The sequence below is a fragment of the Cryptotermes secundus genome, unplaced genomic scaffold (assembly GCF_002891405.2).
Source record: "Cryptotermes secundus unplaced genomic scaffold, Csec_1.0 scaffold1170, whole genome shotgun sequence".
NCBI lineage: Eukaryota > Metazoa > Arthropoda > Insecta > Blattodea > Kalotermitidae > Cryptotermes > Cryptotermes secundus.
This window is the reverse complement of record NW_019738365.1, coordinates 776,373-791,786: the sequence shown is the minus strand read 5'-3', so window position 1 is coordinate 791,786 and position 15,414 is coordinate 776,373. Positions and strand designations below refer to the sequence as shown.

Below are 15,414 nucleotides of genomic sequence, written 5' to 3'. Positions count from 1 at the left end.
ACATCCACACGTCCATTAGGTTAGCCCACACTTACTAACACTAGCTTACTTCTTCACCCACCCACTCAACCATGCATCACTTCCTTTAGTCACACGTTCAGTGACGTCTTCACTTACTTACCTACCCACACAACCACTCATGTATCGCATTGGTCACTCAGTAATTCTCTTTTCCATTCCCACACAAACTTACATATTCATTCGGTCATCCACTCACCTTCCTGCTGTCACTCGCTGTACCTTGCATACTTTAATAGGGTCTGCTTATCGTACAGGACCACACGCGTCATATGCCCACGAACACACACTGCAGTTAGAGTCCGTTTCTAGGTTACTGTGCTATTCATACAACTTAAGATAGAGGAGAGATGCCACACGCACACGGCGTTGGTTGTGACTTCTCCTGAAAGAAGCAAAGTGTAAACGTTTCACATTTCACAATATTCAAAGCTTTGAGAATGGGAACCGGAGTGAATTTATTCAATGATACTTTTTTGATTTACATATTATTAAATTTGTTTTACTAACTTAAGTTTCGAATCGTAATACAGTGTTAAATATGAAAATTTTTCAGATTTTTGCATATCCACTAATTTGCCTGTGAAAATTATTACTCTGTTCAGATAGAGGTGTACACGAAATTGCTGAGACAGTGACAGATATCAGACCAACTCCACAAGGAGGGCCGCACCATAGCTCAAGCGGTTAGTCGCTGGCTTCCTTGCATGGCGGCCCAGGTTCGATCCCGGGTCTGGTCAAGTGGGATTTGTGGTGGAAAAAGTGGCGCTGGTGTAGTTTTTCTCGAGTACTTCGGTTTCCCCTGCCAATCTTCATTCCACCAATTGCTCCACATTCACCCTCACCTATCATCTGGGGCTGGTACAATAGGCCAGAAGTTGCCGCAGTACAAGGAACTTAGTCCCACTCCACTAGCAATAAAAAGAAAAGAAACTCCACAAGGAAACACACAGAAACGAAATTTCGCAAAAATAAATATAGAAGCACGAAATAAGCTGAGGAAAATTGGAGCAAATATGTAAGAAAACTAAGAGAAATTCGGAATTTATGTGAAGGTTCCTTTTACATGAAGTTCAACTTTTCTTTAGACATTACGTTTGAATACAATTTTCTTTTGTTATACTTCTCCCTCACTTTCCACCACTTTTCCACAATAAACTTATAGCTGTTTGATGTGAAGAGATTCCCCGGATGATTGTTCTGTGTTATGTACGGTAGAGTTTCTGCAGTTATTCTACAGTGCACACAAAAATGTAAACTTTGTCTATTACATAAAAACACTTGTCATGATGACTTCTTTTTCCTCATTTAGTCCTGTGGAATCTGTGGCCTTAAACATCAATATTTCCATTCTCACGTCATATTAACGGGATTTTCTTTAATCGAAATAAAGTCTGTTAGGCTTATATGTCACTCCCTAACCAAGGACAATATATATTTTGCTAATAGAAGGATTTATAAAAACAGAAAAACGAATCCCGATAATGATGGCTACCATAAGAAATGGCCTCTTCGTCTGTGTCTGTTGAAGAACAAAATTGTCCTTCTCGAGGGGCCACTAAGCGCCCAACTGGCCAGTAAATTGCCGACTGTTTATAGAAACCGAAGATGAGTTACCGTGTCCATCATTGGTCCATATCCTGATAAGAATTCAGTCTCCATATTACATTTCTATAAATTTACATCATTCCATTTACTCCTAGGTCTCCCACGTGATTTTTTCCCTAGGTCAGTGTCTCTCAACCGCCGGGCCGCGGCTCGGTACCGGGCTCTCCTCTTGTAGAAAAAAAGAATTTACCGGGCAGTGTTCTGACAAAGTTTGAGAACCATTGCCTTAGTGTGATATGACTCATATTACATATCCAGCCCACCTCATCGTTTTTTATTTTATCAACATAAAACTACTAATTTCATGGCTACTCCTTAACATTTTTCCTATTGTTTCTGGCTACAGTCAGNTTCTGACAAAGTTTGAGAACCATTGCCTTAGTGTGATATGACTCATGTTACATATCCAGCCCACCTCATCGTTTTGTATTTTATCAACATAATGATAGTTGTTGAAGGCTACTAATTTCATGGCTACTCCTTAACATTTTTCCTATTGTTTCTGGCTACAGTCAGAGTGCTAACTTTAGCTGATAGAGGGTGTCGCGTGGTCAGCGCAACGAATCCCCACGGTCGTTAATTTCGGTTTTCTAGACCGGAGTCGCTATTTCCTTGAAATAGCTCCTCAATTATCCTCACGAGGCTGAGTGGACCCCGTTCCAGACCCACTACTTCTCAGAAAATCTGGTAGAGCCGGTAATCGATCCCTAACCTCTGGATCTGTAGCCAGGAACTCTGACCACTAGACCACAAAGGCCGTTGGCACTAACTTCGCCGACAAGCGACGCTTGCTCGGTCGGTATATTTCGCTTGCGGACTGAAACCACGGAATAGAGTTAAGGTTGAAGGGAGGCTACCATGATAAGGCGCATGCATGTTACACGATCTTCATTCTGGAAGTGAACTTAGAATTTCTCAGTACCATTAATGTAAATGAAGACGTGCTGAGTGTAGCCTATTCCTGATACAGATCAATATTCAGGCAATAATTTCATTCATTCATGAAAAATAATTAGTATTTGAAGCACGTATCTTCTATGGAAATAGGAAATACGGTAAAAATAACAGAGGCTAGAGAAAATTACGGAAACTAGATATATTACTCGCGTTCAATAATGCATAAACACTAATGAAGTTTTTTTCTTTATGTGGCGTTAAACCGAAATAACATATTACCAGAAAATATTTTTCAAGTTAACGTAAAATTACTCTTATTTCGTACAGAAATGAGCACCAGGAATATTCCTGGGGGTAAAGGGCGGCCGGCGCGCAAGGCTGACAACCTTGCCTCCATCTGTGAGCCGAGTGTCTAGGTAATGTGGGAACCTCAACATCTCACAACCCTATGGGCCTCCACGGCCTGTTACAAGGATAACTTTACTTTACCTACTCGTATTTCCGGGAATGTTTAATTATACATTTCATATTTATTAATATAAGGACGAAACACATAAAACTGCCCTACAAAATGATTCTGATATTTTGACTTATCAGCATAGATGAAATATTTCCTCTCCTTTGCGTATATCATGGCCTCTTTGGCGGAGTATCCAAGTAGTCAGAATAGTCTCTGCGTCTTGAGGAAACTTATGCATAGGCATTCTTACGAATATTATTCAATGGCGTTTATCAGATACAAAGATCTGACTTGCGATATTTCAAACATGTGGATATGAAACTTGGTCTCTCAGTATGCCGCAAATACGTAGACTGAAGTCGTCTGAAAAGCGATTGCTTAGGAGAATATTTGACATATAAAGAGGGAGGAAGCAGGCCTGGAGAGAATTTTCATTATTTGCATTATTCCACAAAAATTATTAGGGGATCGAATGAAGGAAGATTATGACGGTGGATATGTGGATGAAATGAGAATTGCATACAGAATTTTAAACGGAAAACTTGAAGGAAAGAGACCATTTGGGAGATCTCGCCGTAGAAGACAGGAAGATACTAGATTATGGTTTACAGAAATAGCTTCAACGATCCTGAGTGTATCCACCTGGCTCAGAATAGGGACTAATGTCGTGGTTTTGTAAACACGGCAATGAATCGTTGAATTCTGTAAAAGGCAGAAATTGTTTCTATTTTTGAATTGCCAGAAAATGAGCTTCTCAAAATGGTCTATTCGATGTCTTGGTATTTGTTTAAAGCACGGTATGTCTGCGTGCGTGCGTCTTTGATATTCAGAGTTATAGGGAAGTTATGTTCTACTGAACATGTTGCGTAACCTAGTGGATTCAATCTCAAATTATATTTTTTTTTCTCTTAGAACATGATTTTGTGTGTCTACTATATCTCACGTTTGTGGACAAACATATGGCGGATTTACCATAAACGTATCAAAACGATTAAACGATAAATGATTTTGATATATTGGAAATCTGTGAAAATTTTCGGTTGTGGAAACAATAATGATTTCATTAAATTTCCAGTCCAGATATATAGAGGAAGTTCAGTCAAGAAATAACAATGGAAACTAAGACCAGAGCTGTAGTTTAGTTTCATGGGGTAGGTTGATACTGAGTGAACTTTGTACGTCGGCCACTAGTTGGTCTGTTTTACCAACCCCGGATGATAGATGAGTATTGAGCATTTGGTGGAATGAGAATTGGCAAAGGGAAACCGAAGTACTCAGAAACCCTGCTTCAGTGTCAATTTGTCCACCACAAATTCCACATGACATGACCTTGGATGAAACCCATGCCGGCGACTAATCGCCTAAGCTATGACACGGCCCATACGTATAGTTCTGTTATCTCAGTAGGTTCCTTGAAACGAATATGGCGCATTGAGACTCGAACCTAGGGAGTCAGACTTCGTGTGGCTTTAATTTTAAATCTGTAGACAAACAGACAGTCAGGCAGACAGGTGAAGTTTAAAACATGAACGTGATTCTTTTCTTAGAATTATCTCTAACCGCAAAAATCTTTTCACACATGAGTGTTTTCTTGATGTTAATTAATAGTCACAGATATGTAAAGAAAACACTGCCGTCTCGTAGCGGAGAACGTGTTCGCTTCAGATGCAGCTCTCTGAATTACAAGGTTGTTTGCTACAGCGGAGCCATGTTGGTACACAAATGGTAACATGCATAATTGAAGTGATAATCAAAGTGGTACGTCCATTTATTTAAAAATGTCACATGCTTTACGTACTACAGCGCTGATGCACTCCTCGGCCGGTCCGCCCCCATCTTCCGTCCATCACTGCATATTCACTGTCACTGCCTGATTTCATTTACATCTATTATTCCCCGACCTCTTCTGTTTTGACGTTCCTGTTGCTCTGTTGCAGCCATTCCGTGACATGACAGCATAAATAAGGCCTATCGAGTCCATCCGTTTCATAGGCCCGAATTTTAACCCTGATGTCCATCGAATCCCTGGTTAACTCATTCTCCAATACTTTTCTTCGTTTTGTAATTAATCTACACCAATTGAGAACGGTCACGGTAGCCGAGCGGTCTAAGGCATGTATTGTCTTCGTACGCTCGGAAGCGGGATCGTGGGTTCGGATCTGTTTCCTGTGAGGTACGAACTGAATTCTTATATATTATTCTTATACACTGCCGGTCACTGTAGCCGAGCGGTCTAAGGCATGTACCGTTTTCGCTCGCTCGGACGCTGGGATTGTGGGTTTGAATCCCACACAATGCTTGGAGGTTTGGTATGTGTATGTGTTTATTCTGTGTTTGTGTTGTCCTGTGTTTAAGTAGAGGCCTTGCGACGAGGTGAACACTCGTCCAAGGTGTCCTACCATCTGTAAAAATGATAAATGAAACTAAGAAATCAGCCCGATGCTCGAAAGTGAAATGAAACTGAGAAATCAGATGTATGCTCCAAATGGGGGGGGGGGAAGAGGGGAGAGAAGAAAAAATGAAAATTTGTTAACTCTTATTATCCCACGTGTTAACACTTCTAACGAATGATTTAGATACTTAACAGACCCGTATTAATTATTGTTATCGGATTAGTTGCTCTCCTTGATTCCTGCTTCATGTTGCTCTCCTTCTTGGCGTACTTTTCTACATGAAGATGGAGGCGAAATTTTCTTCCGGAAAGTCTGTTGATTTTCACCGGTCTGGCTATATTCTTGCTGCTTTCTTAATTGGATTACTCTTCAACCTGAAGAAGGTGGCGAAATGATCTTCCGGAACGGCAATTAATTTTTACCGGACTACATGCAGTTATATCTCACAACACAGAAATCTTAATTGTCGAAAATACATGTAGGGTGTATGAGTTTGTGGAAATAGTAGCAGACAGTATAATTTCACAAAAATCTCCTCAAAAGTGATCTCTAAAATTATGATATATATAAAACTGTAACGTATACTGTTCAGAAACTTTTGCATTCTCGTCTGCTGTCTAAAATCATGAAAATTAGAATATACAAAACTATAATTTTGCCTCTGGTTCTGTATGGGTGTGAAACTTGGTCTCTGACATCAAGGGAGGAACATAGACTGAGGATTCTTGAGGACAGGGTGCTGAGGTGAATATTTGGACCGAAGAGAGATAAAGTGACAGGAGGTTGGAGAAAACTGCATTCTTCATTTATTCTATAAACGTATCATACCTGACCTATTATGTGGAATGAATAGACCTTGCTAGATGTTAGAGAAATATTAACTGAGCGGAGGAGTCTTCTATGTCTACAGATATCCGGTTATCATATAGTGTAACCAGTTTGCCTTGTACAATGAACGAAAGAACTCGGTGTCTTTTAGTCCGCAAGCGAACTATACCGACTGAGCGACCGCTGCTTGTCGGCGAAGTTAGTACAAACTTTTTTTGGATAGAGGGTGTCGCACGGTCAGCGCAACGAATCCCCGCGGCCGTTAATTTCGGTTTTCTAGACCGGAGTCTTGTACAGTGATGTGTAATAATTCGGAATAAGGAAGATTAATTCATAGGAATCTTTACATCACTTAATAATAGTGCAGCGCCTCAGTATGAGATTTTTTGTGACTTAAACTTTCAGCACATCAAATAATATTAATAATATTTTAATTTCCTTTGCTACGTTTCGTGAATTCTTGAATTATTACATAACTTTCAAAAGCTGTGAAATGGAATTAAATTTTCTAGGATATTTCCATGTCACATATGGTAAAGTAGGCATAAATGCACCAAGTCATGTGGGTTTTTATGTTATTAAATTTCAGAAATATTATTTCTACAGTGTTAAATTTCATGATGCTTTTAATTTCGCTGTTTATTACGTAATATTCATATAGAGAATATGTCAGTAAAATAGGCATAACATCGCGAAGTGTTCATTGTTATGAATTTTACTTTTGTCTGAATTAATCCGACTACGGGATATTTCACATTTTATAAACTGGCTGTATCAGATATCAAGTTGTTTTTGACGCATTTCATTTTATCTGTCAGAAATGAAATTATGTCCCCGTTGGCCACTTTTAATTTGAGGTTTGCTGCTACAGTGTGAACGTACAATGGAAATTAAAGTAACTCATGAAAGTACAGTTTATTTTTAAAATGTCAAAATGAAGTCAGCGTACGTTCTGTTCTTTTGTATCCTTGTTTGGTAAGCAGTATCAGGTAAACTTGTAATTCAGTACTTTATTCCCTTGGGTATAGGAATAATTATTATGTCATCCAACTGTAAATATTTTCTTTTGAAAGTTATGGGTGTGTGGACGCCTAAAAATAATCTCATTACAACTCTAAACATTTTTAAAATGTTAAGCCTAGTATCATAGTTACTGAGTGTCCATTTAAAAAAATTGGTTTGGCTTCGAAATTTCGGCAGATATCAAAGAACATACTGTTATGTGTAGGTGTTTGTGCGTGACGTATAAGACGAGTTATGGGTTTGATGATTTGGTTTATTGCACCTTGTACATTCACAACTCGGGACTACAGACAATTGCAGCGCTATCGCTATTCTCCACACTTTACAGTTCACTGTCTCTCTCTCTCTCTCTCTTACACACACACACACCCACTAGGATTCTCAGTATTCACTAGTCGTATCCTGGCAACGGATTTATTATGCAGTAGTTATACAAGTCTCACGGTCACTGCAGCACATATGAAGTGTTCTTTACACGTATACTTCCTTTCCTACCACAACTTCTCAATCATCTTCGACTGCCATGTCAAGAACTCGATTCAGTTCTCGAAAAGAACTTCTTAACTACTCTATGCTGCTGAACACTTCTTTATAACCACTTTGCTGGGACCACGCAGAAAACACAACCTCTGTTGTTAATGAGGCGTGAGGCGTGTTTACTGCTCCGTTGCCTAGCAATGTACGTCCTATTGCGCGTTTTGGCTCCCGGGTGAATATATGCACCGAGTCGTTGCCTAGCAATGGGTCTATACGTTACAATATACTCAAATTGCTGTATGCAATAGTTCGAACTTGGTTATACTTTCTTACTTTTCAAGAAAACTGTACATAGGCCCATCCTACTTGGTATTCAGATTTGAACGTGATATATTTTTTAATATTAACATGTTTTTTGTGTGTTTCGAATTAAGGATCAAAGATTATTGTTACTTACATCATTATACGATAAACGGATTTTTTGTGAAACTTGGAGTCCCAGATTTCCATAAGAGAAAAATAATGTTATTTACATTGACTACAATAGTGTAGTTGGTTGAGGCACTATGCTAAAAGTCAGAAGGTCGCGGAATCGAATGCCGATGAGGTGGATTTTTGCAATGTACGTAATCCTTCCGGCCGCATTATGGCCCTGGGGTCGACTCAGCCTCTAACAGAAATGAGTACCAGGAATATTTTTGGAATATTTCTGAGGGTAAAGGACGGTCGGCGCGTAAGGCTGACAGCCTTACCGCCATATATGATCCTGTTGTCTAGATAATGCGGAATCCTCAACATCTCACAACTCTATGGGCCTCCACGACCTGGTACAGGGTTAGCTTTACTTTTTACTTTTACATTGACTGCAGTTTCGTTTCGAATAACTAATTTGTAAACTCTGCATATCTCCGTATGGAACACATCTTTCTGTACAGTTTCCTTTCACGAAAATTTTCTTATAGATGAGAGTTAAGTAAAGAAGTGTGATTGCATATATTCATTGCAGGATAATGCAAATAATTCACACCATTTTCACACTGGGAGCAAGAAACTTTCAGAACCAACGTAAACATCGAGACAGAAAGAGAGACGAAATAAGACTTGGTACCAAAGTGAGACACTGTAATAGCATTGCCGTGGTCGGGGAGGGAGAATAGTATATATTTGTCAGAGAGGTTCTTGAGCAAAGCCGCTCGTGCTTGTGTTCAGAAGTAGAAACACTGGCGAAGTACACATTGAAGATGGTAACACGTTTAGGTTCAGACAACGTAACAGCGGCAGTATTAGGGCCTTCGTCAAACAGACCTAGGTATGTCAGCTTTATGTAAGCGAAAGGATAAATCAGAATTGTCTGCATAGATTTCATCTTTTCTCTTTTCAAGTCAAAGAGAAGCTTATATTGACTCTTCCCTTGACTAGCAAAATAAATGTACTTGCATTCAACCTGCATAAATTAAAATTACATTTCACTCGCACAAAATGCAGGAAATCAGCGCGCATAGAGGAGATCGTGTCCGTCGCTCAGTTTGTCAGAATGTCTCATAAATACCGTACCAATGTCGATTAAATTTGGCATCGGAAGTTTGACAATACAAGTGGTGGAACGAATTTAATTTCGCTTCAAGCTCTCCAGTGTAATGAATGATTTACATTAAATCTTACACCTAGCAATATCGAATTTTTAAGAAATATTTCATATGGTTGAAGTAATTTAGTAAATGATGAAAATATTCATCTCGTTAAAAACAAAATCTTGAAAAATTTCTTGCTATGATGAATATTTAATTAAATGCATATAAGAGTAATCTTTTTACCAACAAATTGTACTTAAATTTAAGAAAGAAACTACAGAAATGCTACATTTGGAGCATAGCTCTGTATGGGGCTGAAACTTGGACACTTAGGGCAGTAGATCAGAAACACCTGGAAAGCTTCGAAATGTGGTGTTGGAGAAGGATGGAGAAGATCAGTTGGACCGATTATGTGAGAAATGAAGAAGTGTTAATTAGAGTCAGTGAGCAGAGGAATATCCTACACGAAATAAGAAAACGGAAGGCTAATTGGATGGTCATATCTTACGCAGTAACTGCCTTCTAAAATAAGTTATTGAAGGAAAGATAGAGGGGCGGATGAAAGTGACCAGAAGACGAGGAAGAAGACGTAAGAAAATGCAGGATGACCTTGGGGACAGAAGAGGATATTTTCATTTGAAGGAGAAAGCTCTAGATCGCATCAAGTGGAGGAACTGTTTTGGAAGAGACTGTGCACCTGTCGTATGACAGATTACTGATGAATGAATGAAAAGTAACGCCTAAGTGTTCTAAATTACACTGTTGCAAGGTTTGCTTGGAAACAGTAGAGTTATACAGTGTGATTATAAATTATTATCGGAGTTTCTGTGGCCTATAATTTTCAAAAGAGAAAAAAAATAAAGCCTCTTGCGGAATATGAAAATGTAACTCAAAGAGTTTTAGTCTTTATAGAATTAATGCTGCAGAATGCTAAATAACGTCAACATGCATAAGGTAAGATTTGAAAATTATAGGCCACGGAAACCCCGACAATAATTTAGAATAACTCTGTATGTGCAATACATGAACATTAAGATAGTATTTTTCATAATCACTGCTGTGAGAACCTAAATTCCTACTATATCAAGATTCATGAGATACACTAGACAGCAAAGAAAACATTTGGAAAGTACGTGTATTTCTATGGGGCAGGCTTTTGTGTTCTTACTTTTATTGCAAAACAACAGTTTTCATCGTGTACAAGCATAAGCTGCATGTGAAATCAGGACTTTCAGTATGATATGAAGTTATTTCGTCAAGGAAACTTGATGCACGCCTATATTTTTAGGCATTTTCCCACAGATTTATCGTGCAGCGAACCCCTTTTTATTGTAAGGACCCGCGCCATGACGAAAAGTCTCAGGTTAGGAAAAGACATGATGAAACACTAGGCACTGATCATATGGGAAGTGAAAAGTGCCTTTCAATGCACATATTTTAGATAATTTAGTTGCATCTATTTCCACAAAAACGTATGATTGCAATCTGTTGAAATTTAAATCCGGCTAGTTTAGAATAAAGACAGAGAAGATTGATGAGTATAAGTATCTAAGATAATCAGGATAGAAGATGAATATCTAATTGTGATGTATTTCATTCGCAGCATGTTGACAGACACAGTTTTGTAATAAATCAGAACTGTTTTCCATAACTCGAAAGTTTGCTGGGCTTCAGTGCTTCTGCTGTACAGTCAGGACCTGCTCGTATTGCATTGTGGCCTGTACAACAAGAATCCTAAAGTGTTATGGTTTTCCTCAGTACATACAGGCAGATGACAACATGTCACCTGAAAATATGCCATAACTGTTTCTTCCACATCCATTTGAACTCTTGAATTGTTAATTATCATATAAGTCGAGGGTACATAATCTTAATTGCTCACGGTCACAGTCACTCTACCACGAATAAAATAATTAACTCGTTGTAATTTAAAGAAAACTGTAAATCTAGCTTTGGTTCTTTACTTCCTCCGGGATTAAAGCTGGCTCGTCGCTAGGTAAGGTAAGGTATAATTAGCCCTGTGCTTAATTAAGCACCACGTACGTGGGAGCTACAAGTATTCTTAACCTGGGAAATTTATGGAGATGAACAGACAGCTTCACTCCTCAGCTGCTTTATCCCCTGGGAAGAAGCCCCCGGTGCCCCTTGACTGTGAGGATGGGCCGACATCTGACCCGGTCTGAACTCTGCAGAGAAGTGACAAATCTCTTGCCCTTGCTGGGAACTGAAGCCCGGTTTCCTAGTCGCCCATCCCATAACCTGGTCTATGTAGTGATTGAGCTGGGTAGCTCAGTGTGAGGTTCTCAGTCGGTGTGTGAGTTTTGGCCGGAATTAAGTTACTTGCATTTTGCTGCAATTAAATGTTTCTTATGTTTATTCTTCATTTCCTTTTATCGAATAAACACAGTAGTCGCTCGATTATCCGGTATAGATTTGAAATGAAATTCTCTGGGATAATCACTAAAAGGAATATGAAAGTGACTTGTGAATTGGGATATACGTGTAGAAAGCAACGCATACGTGTGTAAGTGTACTTTACGCGAACCCTCTTTGTAGAAACAGGACTGTCGTTTCTGAAAAGCTCTTCTGCAGATGGAAGAATTATATTAGAACGGACTTTAAACCTTGGGATGGTAGGGCGTGGAATCTATTAATTTGATTCAGAATAGTCATTATTGAGTGCCTTTCTTAGACACAGTAAAGTAATTTCAGTTGCCGTAAAATGGAATAATTTTTCAACTAGCTAAGCAACTAGCTTCTCAAGAAATTCTCTGCTTCATGGATTTGGTTAATTAGTTAGCATGTCGAGCTCTAGAAGGAAGGACAGCCCTGAAGATTAAAAAAAAAAATTGTGTGTTGTATGTGTAAAACCTTTGTGATTTTATTAACCTTATAGAAGAGCATAATTTGTGTAAAGTTTCCATGAACATTGTTTTAAGTGCCCAGTTTTGGGGTCTACTGACCACCAATTACAGTTTGTTTACCGTGATATATTTTGATCAGTTCTGGAACTAGGTATATTAAGGTTTTATCAAAATACCCCTAAATGATATATCGTTATCTTCAAGAAGGAAGTTTTTATACGTAACTTCGCTTACAAATTATTTAAATTATTATTTTTTTAACTACATTGAAATATTTATTTTATTACAGGGTTTCTATGCCTTGAGTTAAAGTTTCAATCTTGCAGAATCCTTATTGTGCATTAAAACCTATTTTCTAAAAATCTATAGTTTACCAATATAATTCAGAGGATTAAAGTTGTATGTTTAGTTATACTGGTCGGTCACAGTGGCCGCGCGGTCTATGTCTTCATCCGCTCGAACACTGGGATCGTAGGTTCGAATCCTACTTAAAGTATGGATATTTGTCTGCGTTTATTTTGTGTTTGTGCAGGTAGTGGTCTTGCGTCGGGCTGATCCCCCGTCCAAGGAGGCCTACCAACTGTCTAAAATAAAAAAAAACCCTGAAGTGAAACAAAGTGTTTCACGGGTGCCCTATACTCAAAGTGGGAGCAACAGGAATAGTTATGCTGAGATAAATGTTAAAGATTAAACTTTTTCCTTGAGCAGTAGGCTTTGTTGTAGGCGCATCTCATTATCCCACATCTATTAATTATCTTCTTGTGTGTATTGATACCTGTTGAGCTTGTTGTTGTGAGAAGTATGGGCGCATGCGTAATGAAATTGAACGGGCTGAACTCTGCCCCGCCGTGCCCGATTGTTATTCCAAGTTCGACTTGGAGCCAGCTATCATGAATATGGGATTTTTGAGTTTATCTAGTTCTCTATGACTGTTAGTTATGCAGTTTTCTTTGACCATCCTATGTAAATAGATATGATAGCTTCATATCCTCGAAATATGACAGAGTTCTTCGTCATGGAGGCTGGTGTTGAGTCATGTCCCTATTTAAAGCGGTTTCCTCCGCAGAGCTTCAGTGTGCGCGATAAACTTGGGACGGACTGCTCTGTTGTTGAGACAGCTAATGTGTTGGACATCAACTTCCGTCTCTCTCTTACTGTGGTGACACCTCTGTCCACTGGGACGGACGGGAGAGTTCCTGCAACCATGTGACACGCCATAATTCAATGAACTTTTAGTCTGTATGCGCCCTGTAAACCACGAACTATCAAATATATAATCAGAGGTCATATTTCGTTTCATGTTTTCTTTTAGCGGTTTAAATTATGGCGTAGAGATCGCTCAAACTTCATTGATTTTACATTTCGCACATAACTACATTTCACTGTTATTAACGCAGACAAAACGTCATATTGCGCTTGCAAATGTATACATTTCTCACTCGGATTTTTCTTAAATAACTTCTAATTAAATATTAAAATCATTCATTTATTATATCACAAATATTAATAAGGTCGTAATTCTTGTAAATACGTGAAAAATAATTCTCCATATATATATCCAGTGAAATTGTAAATGGAAACATGGCGATGTAATATATGACATAAACTTCGTCCTAAGTGCAACAATTTATTGTAGTTCTTTTGTCTTCTTTTCTTCTACACTACATGTTTCGGCCGCATACGGCCATCATCAGGTGTATACTCTCACGTAGCTGCTACACTGCACGTAGTTTAAAATTTAAAAACAATAGTCTTCCCAATTGTTTATTTCGTCGTTGCTAACAGGTTTTGATATATCAGAATCTTCCCCGCTGGTATCTGTCTGATATGTACAAAATCTTTTTTAACCTACACACATAAATTTGATTTTCATAAACTGACACTTTTAAAATCTTCAATTCCAATTTTAAAAATTTCTTTAAATTTTTTTTTTTCAAATTTGAAAATTTAAAATTCTCATGGTTACCCGTCCTATGTCTATAGTGCTGCAGCGGCTACTTCTTGTTTTCAGCACTGTTCAGGTATTATCTGTAATGTACAAATATTCGTATTACTATCTTATGTATGTTATGTTTATACTGTTATTTGTACTTAGTCTGTGTAGGCTCCCTGTCTGCGTTCCGCGATGTAATATCAAAACTGACACACCGAAATTAGCGTCTTGCAAGATACAAACACCGAATTGTTCACTAATTAAATAATCAACGCAGTAACTAACTTCATGGAGCTGAGACCTTTTTGAGAAGCCATTAGTCGCTCAGCTGCTCGAGAATTTCCCCAGATTTAATGGAAACCGAAAGTTCATTACTTTGATCACAGGAATCCGCCACTACTCCCTATCTCGAGCCAGATGAATCCAGTCCATAGCACCCAATCCTATTTCTAGAAAATCAATGTTACTACTATCCTCCAACCTACTTCTAGGATTTCCTGCTATAATAATACACGTTTTATTAAATATTGATGCCAGTAGCGGATGTACATGACGTCACATATCTTCTTTGCCATTTTGGCGCCACTGCATGAAGTGGCTAGTAAATATAAAATACATTAATGTATTTATTAAACGGCATGTGGTACTCTAGAATCCACCACACAGAAAGGATACTGTGAAAAATAAAGATTTTATTTTTCTGTACAGTAAAATCGCAAAGATGCCGCGTTAGAGAGCGCACGCACTGACTGCAGATTGTATTAATTTTGCCGGTAGATGGATCTGCCAGCAGTATTCTACCTGTCGTCAGCCGTCTTAGTTTTTGAAAACTTTTCAGAATATCTTCTCGAAAGCTTTGTTTTCTTTATATATTCCATGTTATGTAGTAACTTGCTTGTGAGCACGCAAAGCGGAGACCCCACTATTACATAATACCAAATGACTAATATTTTCGTCCGTGTTCAAGTTAAACGGTTTCTAATTCGTTTTAACGAGCTTCATTAGCACAGAATGCGATGATACGAGTACAAATTGAGTAATATGGAGAGGGGTAGGCGTTGTAAATTGATAACCTGATATCACCGGAGTGAGCAAGTGTGTGTAACAGAAATATTGTTTTCTGATCTGGGTTCGCACCCGGTAATTCGAACTGGGTATACCATAGTTTACTTCCTGCCCTGCAGGTAGAAGTACAAATTCCACCCTCAAACTTCCCACTACTCATTGTCCCAGAAAGTGACACTGGCAGAAGGCAGTGGGTTGTAATGTGTCTTGTTAGAAAATGTTTGCAACTCTCTTTAACATTTTCCTCTGTCTTCATTACCGAGTCTTACTTGCGCAA

The 15,414-nt window shown here is 38.6% G+C and overlaps 1 protein-coding gene across 2 annotated transcripts in view; it reads left to right on the top strand.

Moving 5' to 3' along the window:
* LOC111870996 (hemicentin-2) overlaps positions 1-15,414 on the top strand; it is a 536,304-nt gene that overhangs the window by 397,265 nt on the left and 123,625 nt on the right. The window lies entirely within an intron of this gene.